We start from the raw sequence: 13,895 nt of genomic DNA on the forward strand, positions 1-13,895 counted from the left end.
AACAAAAAAAAAAAAAACAAAACAACAACAACAAAAAAAAAACACCAAAACAAAACCAAACAAACACCACACTAAAAAATCAACGTCTTTGAACAGTGTGCTACAAGCACAGGAATCTCATTAGCAGGCAAATGTGCTTTTATGATTAATAAATAGTGAAATTGTGTATAAACACAAACAGATCGACAGACAGCTCACAAAAGGCACACAGGTCCTTCAACATCCTTCATTTGTCCCTAGGCAGCAGGAGAGGGACCCCAGGGCAGAGTTGCAGCCTCCTGGAGAGTATTTCACAGGGGAAGCTGAGATTCGAACAGGGAATAAAAGAATTTTAGGAAAGGCCAGTGTGAAGGAAAGCTGTTTTTTACTAAGAAAACAATTTTTTGCTTGTTTTGGTTTTTGAGAGGGGCTTCTGGGTGGATGCAGATTTCCAGCCCTGCCTCCTAAATCTCGGATCGCAGGCGAGGCATATCTACTTGCTTTCAAGCTCTGGATGTCATCTAACACCCCCTCTTGAGAGTAGGCAAACATCTCTCGCTTGAATTGCTAATCGGGTCTCTGACTGGTCTGAGATAAGAGCTGGGGGATGAGGTCGAGCCTCCTGCTCTGCAGAGCTCTGCTATCTGAGCTCCCAGGAAGGTGTCAAGGATTTCGGTTTAGGACTTTGTTTGGCTCTAAGGGTGTGAAGAACCTCTTTAATGATGGGACATGTTAGCCCCGAACTCTTGAGTCTGTGCTTCAAGGGCTGACGTCGCTCATTTAGCTCAGAATAAAGTACCTTGTTATTTCCTGTAAGGCAGCATTTTATACTTGATCTTAGCCAAACGTCAGAGAAGTGATCGGCAACGTTCTTAAGTAGCCGGTGTCTCTCTGTCACGTGCAAGACTGTGAAAAACAAAACACACTAGTGATTATTGTAGGATTAAACTTCTTCAGCTGGGCAGTGGTGGCGCAGGCCTTTAATCCCAGCACTTGAGAGGCAGAGACAGGCGGATTTCTGAGGCCAGCCTGGTCTACAGAGTGAGTTCCAGGATAGCCAGGGCTACACAGAGAAACCCTGTCTCAAAAAACAAAAAAACAAAAACAAACAAAACAAAACTTCTTCAATTCTGCTTTTATTTATTTTTTTTTGCTTCATACACATTTGTTACATATATATATATATTTGTTAGACCTTCCAAATAAATCAACCATTTTATCATTATGAGATATCTTTTCCCCCCTCCCCCTGCCCACCAGGGTCCTGCTATGCATCCTGTCCTGGAACTTTGAACAATCCTCCTACCTCTGTCTCCTGAGAGCTGGAATTACAGGCTTCTGGTGTAATGCCACTTGGCTACTAATAAGGAAGCTATTAAATGTTTTAAGGTGTGGGGCACAACACCTGTCCTGATTTATTTTAAAATGAAGACCATGTTTCTAAATGGGTATAGACAAATACATGCAGGTACCCAAGGAAGTCAGAAGAGGACCAGGAGTCCACTTGAGCTGGCATTACATGCAGCTGTGAACCACTAGATATAGGTGCTGGCATCGGAACTCCGGTCACCTTTAAGAACAGCAAGTAGGTTGGAGAGATAGCTCAGTAGTTCAAAGTGCATATTGCTCTTGCAGAAGTCACATGTTCAAATTCCAGCACCCCCCTCCCACGAGCCAGCTAACGATCATGTAACTCCAGTTTCAAGAGGATTTTGTGCCCTCTTCTGGACTCCAGAGGCACTGCATACATTTGGTGCACAAATACACATGCAGGGAAATAAATAAAAATAATAAATAAAAATTTAAAAATTGCTTCAAAAAAGAACAACAAAAACTCTTAGCAATATTCCAAACTCCTATAAATATATTGAATTTTAATTAATAATACACTTAAAAAAAAGAAAGACACTTCAGATGCAAGTCCCTTGGAACTGGAGTTGTAAGTGATCATGAGTCACCATGCTGGGAATCAAACCTGGGTCCTCTGCAAGAGCAAGAAGAGCCCTTAACCACTGAGCCATCTCTCCAGCCCCATGAAGGATCATTTGAAACGAAATCCATGGAGGTGCCGGGCGGTGGTGGCACTCGCCTATAATCCCAGCACTTGGGAGGCAGAGGCAGGCAGATTTCTGAGTTCAAGGCCAGCCTGGTCTACAGAGTGAGTTCCAGGACAGCCAGGGGTATACAGAGAAACCCTGTCTAAAAAAAAAAAAAAGAAAAAAGAAAAAAGAAATCCATGGAGGCAGAAATAGTAAATGGTGGGTGGATAGTCAGATTATTCCAAACACTGACAGAACTGATGCATCTTGGAGATAGGGATACCAGGTAGTCCTTCTTTGAGTAAGTGATTCAGACAGCTTATTCATCGGACTTGAGGATCAATTAATTTTTTTTTTAATACAAATGCTTTATTTAACAGTCGCAGGTTAGCCGGGCGGTGGTGGCGCACGCTTTTAATCCCAGCACTTGGGAGGCAGAGGCAGGCGGATTTCTGAGTTCGAGGCCAGTCTGGTCTACAGAGTGAGTTCCAGGACAGCCAGGGCTACACAGAGAAACCCTGTCTCGAAAAACCAAAAAAAAAAACCCCAAAACAACAAAAAACCCAAAACAACAACAAAACAAACAAACAAACAAACAAAAACAGTCGCAGGTCATTCCATGGCTAAGTAGTGGATATTCCAGGACCCAGCAGCAAGGTCAGCACAACCTCCGAGCTTCTCTTTTTGACTCTAACAGGGTGAGCACATCACCCTCTCCAACGGGGCCTTTGACATTTGGGATGATAGAGCGGCTGGTGTCATCCATAAATTCCACTCGCACCTGCGTGCACTGTCTCTGCGAACCGGTCCTGCCCAGCACTTTGGTTACCCTAGCCAGCTTGATGGGCTGCGCGCGACTCGTGTCCATGATGGCGGCAGTCTGGCGGAGAGGAGGATCAATTAATTTAATGAGATGAAATATTTACCAGGCATGACGGCTTACTCTGTAATTCCACGAATTAGGGAGTCTGAGGCAGGAGAATTGTCCAGTGTTAGAAACAAGAGATAGTTATATACAGAAAACAATCTAAGAATCCAAACAGATTCAAAAGGTAGTGAGGGAGCTGGGCAGTGGTGGCACTGACCTTTAATCTCAGCACTTGGGAGACAGAGTCAGGTGGATTTCTGAGTTCGAGGCCAGCCTGGTCTACAGAGTGAGTTCCAGGGCAGCCAGGGCTACACAGAGAAACCCTGTCTCAAGAAGAAAAAAAAAAAAAAAAAAAAGAATTACCACTTTTCTTTTGGATACTGGTCAAAGCCTAAGAAAGTTTCTGTGGGTCTTGTCAATTTTTATTTGAAACTACTCCTCCCCCCTCCTTTTTTTTTTTAATCACATAGATTCATTTTGACTTCTATTGCTGTACAGGCTGGGTATCTTAGGTCGTGTCCTATTACTACGAAGAGACATTATGACCAAGGCAACTTGGATTAGTTAGATTTCTATTGCTGTGATAGAGCACCATGACTAAAAGCAAATGGAGAGATGTTGGGGTCACCTTTTGCACCTTGTGTGAAGGTTGACTCTGTATAGTCAGCTTCTGATGGCCAAACCAGGCCTGGAGCCGAGAACTGGCCGGATCTTGGATCTTGGTATTGATGTTCCTATGGTCCATCTCCAGCCTCATATTTTGTAAACATTCATTCTTCCTTAATTGCTGGTTGGGCTTAATAAAGATCTGATGGCTGAGCAGGAAATGGAAGGTGGACTTCTGTACAGAGAGAACGTTCCTGGGAGAAGAAATCAGAAGCAGGAGATTCAGTGAGCAGGTGGAGAGGTGGGTGAGTAACTCAGAGCAAGCAAGGTAGACCTGGCCACCTGGCAAGACATAAGCCAGAATTAGTCAGTTTCAGAGTAGCTGGGAGGGAGCACGAGCTAAAGGCCTAAGCTTTAAAATATATATGAGTCTCTGTGTCTTTATTTAAACCTGGCCGGTATGTGAAAGTCACATAACAGGGAGGAAAGGGTTTATTTCACTCACAGTTACATATAACAGTTCTGAAGGGACCCAAGTATCTCAGGGTACTCCCCTTAGGACCCCAGATTAGGCACAAACCATACCCGAACACCAATTTCCAAGCACAAACCAAATGCAAAGAGGTTGCTTTTTTAAAGCAAGGCAGAGACACGGTGTTTGAATCTGAATTGGACAGACACAATTTTTTTGCAGGTGTTAATTTTAAGAGGGAAAAGGGGGAGGTCTGTGTTGGAATGAGCTAGGAAGTGTGGGATAGTTCTGATTGGGAGTGTTAATTAGGCAAGTTAATAACAAATTTTGAGTGCCAAACCTCGGTGTTTTGATAGTTGGACCTTGGTGATCAGTCTTTGGAATAAATCAGTGGGCAAATAAGGGAATAGACTTTGGTGGCTACAAGGGGAAGAAAGGTAAAAGCCAGAGCCTGTGGGCACCATGTTTGCCATGCTCAGGCCTGCTAGAACCCTTCAAGTTCATCATCAAAAGCAGCGAAGACAGGAACTCAAGCAGGGCAGGAGCCGGGAGGCAGGAGCTGATGCAGAGTCCATGGAGGGGTGCTGCTTACTGGCTTGCTCCCCATTCCTTGCTCAGCCTGCTTTCTTATAGAACCCATGACCACCAGCCCAGGGATGGCACCACCCACGATGGGCGGGGCTTCCCCCATCAATCACTCATTAAGAAAATGCCTCACAGGCTTGCCTGCATCCTGGTCATATGAAGGCATTTTCTTAATTGAGGCTCCCTCCTCTCAGATGACTTTAGCTAATGCCAAGTTGAGATAAAGCTATCCAGCCTACTCTTACAAAAGAAAGCATTTAATTGCGGCTTGCTTACAGTTTCAGAGGTTTAGTCTGTGGCTATAGTGGGGAGCACGGTGGCTCACTGGCAGACATGGTACTGGAGAAGTAGCTGAGAGGTCTACATCCAGATGCACAGGCAGCAGGAAAAGAAAGAGTCCCTGGACCTGGCAAGGGCTTCTGAAACCTCAAAGACCGTCCCCAATGACACACTTCCTTTAACAAGGCCACACCTACTAATCTTTCTAAGTAGTGCTACTCCCCGATGACTAGGCATTCGAATATGGCAGCCTATGGGAGTGGGGGCAGGTGAGCCTCTGAGGGCCATTCTTATTCAAACCATAACATTGGTCTTACTCAAAAGTCATGGTGTGAAAAACAAAGAAAAAAAAAGAAAAAAGAAAAAAAAAGAAAAAAATGAAAAAAAAAGTCATGGCGTGATGGCTATTCTTAGTTGTCAATGTTACTACATTTGGAATAAAAATTAAAACCTAAGTTGCTGGGTATATCTATGAGGGATACTTTTTTTTTTTTTTGAGACAAGGTTTCTCTGTGTAGCTCAGGCTGTCCTGGAACTCACTCTGTAGACCAGGCTGGCCTTGAACTCAGAAATCTGCCTGCCTCTGCCTCCCAAGTGCTGGGATTAAAGGCGTGCGCCACCACTGCCCAGTGAGGGATACATTTTTAATCCTTTTTTTTTTTTCTTTTTGAGATAGGGTTTCTCTGTATAGCCTTAGCTGTCCCAGAACTTTCTTTGTAGCCCAGGCTGGCCTTGAATTTAGATATCCACCTGCCTCTGTCTGAGTGCTGGGATTAAAGGCATGCCTGGCTCAATCCAGATCTTTTGACCACACCCTCTACTGGTAGCCTATAGAAAGGACATGGAAGAAAGGGCTTGCCTGCCATTCCTTCGCCAGCATTAAAGCCTTGCGTCTTCTGAATTCTGCTGTATACCAAAGACCAGGTGAAACATCCAGCCTTGCAGACTGAACAACTACTGGATTCTTGGAACTTCTGTTAGTAGACAGCCAGCCATTGTTGAACTAGCTGGACCACAGCCTGTAAGCCATTCTAATAAATGCCTGTAGATAGATAGATAGATAGATAGATAGATAGATAGATAGATGATAGATAGATGATAGATAGATAGATAGATGATAGATAGATAGGTGATAGATAGATAGATAGATGATAGATAGATGATAGATAGATAGATGGATGGATGGATAGATAGATAGATAGATAGATAGATAGATAGATAGATAGATAGACAGATAGCTCTGTTTCTTATCCATGACTAATGCACATGGCTTTCTCTCTTCCCCTTCTCCATGTTGATGTCTATCGTGCCTGAAAGGATTTCCACGGCTCAGCTTGGGACAGATCACAGCAGGCCAAGATGGTTCCACGAGGGGAGGTTTATTAAGAGAGTGGGAGAGCAAGAGGAGAGAGAGAGAGAAGTAGAGAGGAGTAGAGGCCGGCCATGACCACGTGGAGAGAGGGGGGAAGAGAAGGGGAGAGGGGAGAGGATAACCTGCAGGTGCTCAGGGTTGAGGAGCAAGAGAGAGAGGAGGGGCCAAGCAGCCCCTTTTATAGTGGGCAGGGTTGCCTGCCTGTTGCCAGGTAACTGTGGGGTGGAGCATACCTGGCTGTTGCCAGGTGACTCTGGAGGTGGAGTTTAACAGATTGCTAACATTCCCACGTTTTGGTTTAATTAAAAGGAAAAATTAGAAAGAGGTGACGGCGAAGCAGGAATAGGGTCGTCGTGAAATCTGGCTACTTCCTGCTGGCATTGGGGGCGACGTGTCTCTAGGGGGAACCTAGAAGAATGGATATGGGGGATGTTTGTCCCGTCTTAGAAGAGCTGGCTGTTTTCTGATGTCCAGGGTCAGGTCCAGTAGAAGCAGCTGTGTGTGTGGCAGCAGATGGAGCATCTGGAGGTTGCTTCTCTGGAGCTGTATTGGATGCACCTGGACTTGACAAGATGTAGGAAATAAGATTAAGAACACTTGGAGAAAGATTTTTTTTTTTTAAGATGTATATTTGAAACCCAGAGGGATCCCACCCTTTATTATAGGTAGTAAGTAGGAATTTTAGGCAGATGTACTTATCTGGATGGCATCCATGAGAGGTAGATCTGAGTGGGTTTCCTGTAGCTTATAAGTTTACAAAAGAGATAACAGCATGAGTTAACAACACAAGTAGTCTTTCAACTGCGTTTAGGTAATGAGGTAACAGATTAAAATCTGTGAAAACTTAGCTGTCAATGTAGTCAGAAGTATGGTAAAGAGTAAACAATCTACCAGTTATATATTATTTTTTTAAAAAAATGACAGAGTCCACTAGCCAACAGTTCCCATGGTTTCCATAGTCTCTTGGGTGAAGTCAGTCTTGCTTCCAAGCGTAGAAGCCGCAGGGCTTTTTTCTGTGGAATGGGTACGCATGATATGAGAAATGACTTACCTTTATTTAGCCAAGTCATTTGACTCAGGGCGTCCCGTTGTGTTTGTCCACATACAATCTAGGTTGTATGTTCTAGGATTCCGGTGTCCAGGTCTTCTGAAACCATCTTGGGCTAACTGTTAGAGGCTTTGGGCATTCTGTCGGCCATAAACTTAAGATATACTGTTAGCAAACTTCTGACAAGATTGAGAGCCATAAGGATTGTTTGTAACTGAATAGAATAGCAGTAGTAAAAATCTATCAAGACATGTTAGGAAAGAGTCTTAAGTAACTTTGGTGGGTTGTATAGGAAGAGAAAAGCACATTTTTGTATTAGCAAAGAAGCATTTTTGTTAAGAAGGCTGGATGGTAGGGCTGTCACAGGTTGGAGCTGTGAGTCACGGTTGCTGCAGGCAGGTCAGGTCTGTGGGGCTGGCAGCATAGCTGTAGGGCAGGTCTTCCTGCTGGCAGCCGGAAGTCGCTGCTCAGTGACTCTGGTGGCTGCATTTAGGAAAAGTAAGCATGTCCCGTATCACCACAACCTTAGTTGTTTTTGTAGCGGTGCCAGGCGGCAGGATGTAAGGGGACAACCCAGAGCAGAGCTAAGAACCATAGAGGGAAGAGACCAGGCGAACCGGCTGACCGATCGCAGAGGAGGCGAGGGGAGCTAGCTGGGCCCTGGACCCGCTAGCTTTCCAGGCAAGGTGCTGGAACTGAGGTTCCGTCGACTCGCAAATGACGAAGGAGGAGGAAAGGGAAAAGGGTGCGAAAGACTGGCCCTTGGAAGAGACACCTGGGGACTATGATTGGAGCCGGTGCTCCTGAGACAGAGAGAACAGTCTGTCCAGGCCTGGCCTGGGGTACTCAGCAGCGAGAAACTGTCTCGAGAGGAAAAGGGGAAATGTCTCATCCAAGGGAAGCCATCCTAGAGAGGTTCAGGGAAGGACAGGGTTCACTCTAGCTCAAGGAATCTTTCCTGGGACCATGTGGAGGGTTACTCTGGTCAGTGGGGGGATGGTGAAGCTTACCAGTTCTGGCTAGTGTGTGTGGAAGCTGCAGACATCCACTAGAGTCACAGTAATTCCCCCATTTTGGTTTAATTAAAAAGAAAAATTAGAAAGAGGCGTGGGGAGCAGGCAGAGTACATAGAAGGGGAGTAACGGAGGTAAATAAATGCACGGATATAGGGGATTTCCTTCCATTTACCAGACTGCTGGCAATATGTATTAAGACTCCGTAAAATAATGGGGTCTAGGGTGCCATTACGTGGCCACGTGGTCATCCCATTGTCTAAAGGGTACCCAATCCAGACTTTATTGCAAAGACGTATTAATTTGGAAGGCCTCAACTCAGGCGTTAATTGTAAAGATTTGAGGTTTTTCAGTAGACAGCCCAGCGGGGTGTCCGCCGGTATGGACGAAGACGATGAACCCATTGAGTGAGTTACCAAATTTAGCTTAGCGTCCTAAACTAATCTTTGGAAACAGAAATCAGGCACTGCTTATAATAATCGGGCCGTCGCGCGATTAAATAAGGGCCTCGACTGGGCTAACCCACCAGAAGTTAGCCAGTCAGGAGATAGCTCGGCTGGTACCAGCTTTTTGTGGAGCTGCAAGAGCTGAGGAGGGGTTACGAGCTATTCCGAGAGGGGAAATCACTCAATCGGTTCAAGGTCCTAGTTGAATAGCAGTTGTGGTTCGGCTAGAGGCCAGACACATGTGCTGGGGCAAAAACCAGCCCTGTGGTCCAGGAAGCGGTGGCCAGACGCAAACCCGGAGTCCAGGGCCCCTCACACGAACCAGAAGCTCCCTATGGATTAAAAGCCGGTGTGTGCATGAAATTGTGCAGTCCGGTACTTGGAAGGTGGAACCGAACCAGGGACCTGTGTGTCTGTCTGGGTATCTAGGCCACACGGCAGAGCACCGACTGGGGGAGGGGTGGGCTGAAACAGCACAGCTCACGTGGTGGAAGTTCGGTGAGTCTCAGCAGACACGGTGAAAACAGCGGGCTGCCCACAGGGGTGTAGCAGTCACGGGCTGGTGGAGCTGAGGCTGAAGTGGCGGTATGGCTGCAGCGGCGGGAATGGCGGACCACGTGGGCCTCGGAGCAGCAGTAGATGAAGTCTGAGTGGTCATTGTGCCCATCTTGTACGGTTGCAGCAGCTGAGGTCCCCGAAGTCTTCGTATCCGAGTCACGGCACCAATGAAAGGATTTCCACGGCTCAGCTTGGGACAGATCACAGCAGGCCAAGATGGTTCCACGAGGGGAGGTTTATTAAGAGAGTGGGAGAGCAAGAGGAGAGAGAGAGAGAAGTAGAGAGGAGTAGAGGCCGGCCATGACCACGTGGAGAGAGGGGGGGAAGAGAAGGGGAGAGGGGAGAGGATAACCTGCAGGTGCTCAGGGTTGAGGAGCAAGAGAGAGAGGAGGGGCCAAGCAGCCCCTTTTATAGTGGGCAGGGTTGCCTGCCTGTTGCCAGGTAACTGTGGGGTGGAGCATACCTGGCTGTTGCCAGGTGACTCTGGAGGTGGAGTTTAACAGATTGCTAACAGTGCCCACAAACCCCAAGGCTTCAGAGAATTACAGCTTGTCTGTTCTGTTGTTTCCTCTCAAACTCTAATAAAATCGTCCTTAAGCTTCCGACATAACACAACAGTATACGCTTGTAATCCCAATGCCAGGGAGGCGGAGATTGGTACCGAGGGCTCTCTGGATAGCCAGCCTGTTCTACTGGTTGAGTTTCAGTTCAGCAAGGGACTGTCTCATAAAGAGAAAAGAGAGAAAGAAAGAAAGGAAGAGAGAGAGAGAGAGAGGGAGAGAGAGAGAGAGAATGTTTCATGCCCAAGGAATGATATATAAGGTTATTCTTTGTCCTTCATACCAGTGTGTATACTTGAAAGCCTGCTGTACATGTGCACCCACATGAACACATACACACAAAAAGAAAGATGTAATGGGTCTGGAGAGATGTCTCTGTGACTAAGAGCACATACTGCTCTTGCAGAGGATCCTAGTTAAGTTTCCACATGTCTTCGTTACTATTCTGTTGCTGTGAAGAGACACCAGGACCAAGGAAACTCTTATTAAAGAAAGCATTTAATTGGGGGCTTGCTTACAGTTTCAGTGAGTTAGTCCATTATCATCATGGTGGGAAGCAGACAGGCATGTTGCTGGAGAGTAGCTGAGATCTTTGTATCCTAATATACAAGCAACAGACAAAGAGAAAGACTGGGTCTGGCACAGCTTTACTTCCACCACTCCAATAAGACCACACCCACTCTAACAAGACCACACTTCCCAATCCTTGCCAAACAATTCCACTAACTGGGGCCGAACATGCAAACGTATAAGCCTATAGGGGTCATTCTTATTCAAAGCACCAGATCACAACTGCCCAAAATACCACCTCCAGGGGTCTAAGACCCTATTCTGGACAACAGAGGGAATTGCACTTGCATACACACACACACACACACACACACACACACACACACAATTTCCTTTTTAGAAGTGACACCATTGTTTTACTACTTAATGATACCTTTTTTTAAAATGTTAAATTTTTTAAAAAAGAAGTTATTTTATTCCCAGCACTTGGGAGGCACAGGCAGACGGATTTCTGAGTTCCAGGCCAGGCTGGTCTACAGAGTGAGTTCCAGGACAGCCAGGACTACACAGAGAAACACTGTCTCGAAAAAACAAAACAAAAAATCAACAACAACAACAAAAAAAGAATTTATTTTATATATGAGTGCTCTATCTACATGTATACCTGCATACTAGAAGAGGGCATCAGATCCCATTATAGACAGTTGTGAGCCACAGTATGGATGCTGGGACTTAAACTCAGGACCTCTGGAAGAGCAGACAGTGTTCTTAACCACTGAGCCATCTCTCCATCCCAATGGTACCCCTTTTTAAAGGTTTATTTAATTTTATGTGTATCAGTGTTCTGCATGCCTGTGCAAAGGTGCTAGATCCTCTGGAACTGAACTTACAGACAGCTCTGAGCTGCCATGTGAGCACTGGGAATTGAACTCGGGTCCTCTGGAAGAGCAGCCAGTGCACTTAATGGCTGAGGCATCTCTTCAGGCCCACATACAATTTTTTAAAATAGAAATATACCAGGCATGGAGATATACACTTTTAATTCCAGAACTAGGGAGGCAGAAGCAGGTAGATATTTGTGACTTTAAGACCAGTTTGGTCTAGATAGTGAACTCCAGGACAGCCAGGACTGTCTAGAGACCTTGTCTCAAAAAAAACAAATATGGGAAATTTTTTTTTTTAAAGGAAGTAGAGTCAGGAGCTGAAGAGATGGCTCAGGGATAAGAGCACTGACTGCTTCTCCAGAAGACCCTGGTTCAATTCCCAGCACCCACATGGCAGCTCACAACTGTTATAACTCCAATTCCAGGGGATCTGACACTCTCATGTAGACAGACGTACATGCAGGCAAAAGCCAATGCACATAAAATAAAAATAAATAAAACTTTTTAAAAAAATTTTAAAAGGGGGGCTGGAGAGATGGCTCAGTGGTTAAGAGCACTGACTACTCTTCCAGAGGTCCTGAGTTCAATTCCCAGCACCCACATGGTGGCTCACAACCATCTGTAATGGGAACTGATGTCCTCTTCTGGTGTGCCTGAAGACAGCTGCAGTGTGTTGGGCCCCATTTCGGCCCTGGTTTGGGCCTTGTGGACAAACCCGAGCCTGGCCGTGTTTCTGTAGCCTTGTGGAAGAGCCTAAGCCTGGCTCAAGTTTTGAGATCTGTCTCAGTCACTTCTGTATTGGGGTGACTCAGCAAGACCTGTTTGGCTCTGCCTCTGCCTTGCTGTTGCTGATGTAGAGCTTTGCCGTTGGCCCTGTCAGTCACCCCATACCTTCCGTCACCCTTCCCTGCCTCCTACGTCATCTCACCCCACCAAAACTCCCCCTCCCTGTGCTCCGAGTTTATATAAGCGAGAATCTGATGCAATAAAGTTGAGATTCCCAGCCCAGTGTATTTCTTTTGGACCATCGACACTGGCCATCCCGCTCAGCCCTGGACTCCTCAGCCCCCAAGAGACCCAGTGGGACCAGTCCGCTCTCCTCTCACCTACACCTGCCGGCAAGAAGCCAACAACAGTGTACCCATATACATAAAATAAATAAATTTTAAAAATTTAAAAAGGAAATGGAATCATCTTTATAATCCTGAGAAGCCTGTAACTCCAATACTTTTGAGGCTAAGACAGGAGAATTAAGAGTTAAAGGCTACCCTGGACTACATAGAAAGCTCCAGGACAGCCTGTGCTACATTGAACATTGTCTTTCAAAACAACAACAACAAAAAGGTATGGGATAGTTTGAATATACTTGGCCCAGAGAGTGGTCAGGAAGTATCGCCTTCTTGGAATTGGTGTGGCTTTGTTGGAGAACGTGTGTCACTGTGGGATTAGGCTTTGAGATCCATCTCCTAGCTGCCTGGAAGATCCTTCTTGAGATCTTTCTCCTGGTTGCCTTAAGATCAAGATGTAGGACTCTCAGCTCCTTCTCCAGTATCCTGCCTGCCTGGATGCTGCCATGCTTCCTGTAATGATGATAATGGACTGAACCTCTCAACCTCTGAACCTGTAAGCCATCCTCAATTAAATATTGTCCTTTATAAGAGTTGCCTTGGTCATGGTGTCTCTTCACAACAATGAAAACCCTAAGACAGAAACTGATACCAGGGGTATTGTTATAATAAGCTTGACAATGCCTTTGTTTGGAAGAGTGTGGATTTGGGGACTTTGGATTTAGAAAGCAGTGGAATGCTTTAAGTGGGGCTTAAGGGGCCTATTAAAAGTCCATTGGACTTTTAATTTGAAATGAACTATAGGGGCTGGAGAGATGGCTTAGTGGTTAAGAGCACTGACTGCACTTCCAGAGGTCCTGAGTTCAAATCCCAGCAACCACATGGTGGCTCACAACCATCTGTAATGAGATCTGATATCCTCTTCTGGTGTGTCTGAAGATGGCTACAGTTTATTCATATATAATAAATAAATCTTTAAAAAAAAAAGAAATGAACTATAATCCAGAAATGAAGGGCATACCTGTGATGCAGATCTTGAGGCTGGCAGACCCTGGCTTTTGACTAGGATCTTGATGTGGGATGACACACCCTTTTCATATGGATCTTGAGGAATAATGGTCATGAAAAGTTTAGGCCCAGTCATGGTGGTACACATCTTTAATCTCAGGAGACAGGCAAGGAGATCTCTGAGTTCAAGGCCAGCCTGGTACAGAGAGAGTTCCACATCAAGAAAAGCTTATGTCTAGGAGTGGTGTCACATGCTTTTGATCTCTGAACCCAGGAGACAGAAGCATGGAGATCTCTGAGTTTAAGTTCAATCTACAGAGAAAGTTCTAGGACAGCCAAGCTTAGGCAGTGAAGGAGTTGGAAAACAGGAAGCTGGTGATAATGTAATAGAACAACGGGGCCATGTTCAAGCTCCAGCAAGCAGCAGAAGTCAGCAGCTTCAGCCACGTGGCTCTGGCTTTAGGGTGAAGAATAGTAGGGACTACTGGGACAATTGATGCTGGTTAGCTGGAGCTAAGAAATTAGCGGTGATTAAGAAGAAACCAGGAAGAAGAAGAAGGAGAAGGAGAAGGAGAAGGAGAAGGAGAAGGAGAAGGAGAAG

At 45.7% G+C, this 13,895-nt stretch overlaps 1 pseudogene; it reads right to left on the minus strand.

Annotated features, from left to right (window-relative positions):
* Positions 1-2,676: 2,676 nt before the first annotated feature.
* On the minus strand, positions 2,677-2,886 carry LOC114640095 (annotated as a pseudogene).
* Between the last annotated feature and the right edge of the window lie 11,009 nt (positions 2,887-13,895).

Source organism: Grammomys surdaster, unplaced genomic scaffold, assembly GCF_004785775.1.
Source record: "Grammomys surdaster isolate TR1022 unplaced genomic scaffold, NIH_TR_1.0 127, whole genome shotgun sequence".
Taxonomy (NCBI): domain Eukaryota; kingdom Metazoa; phylum Chordata; class Mammalia; order Rodentia; family Muridae; genus Grammomys; species Grammomys surdaster.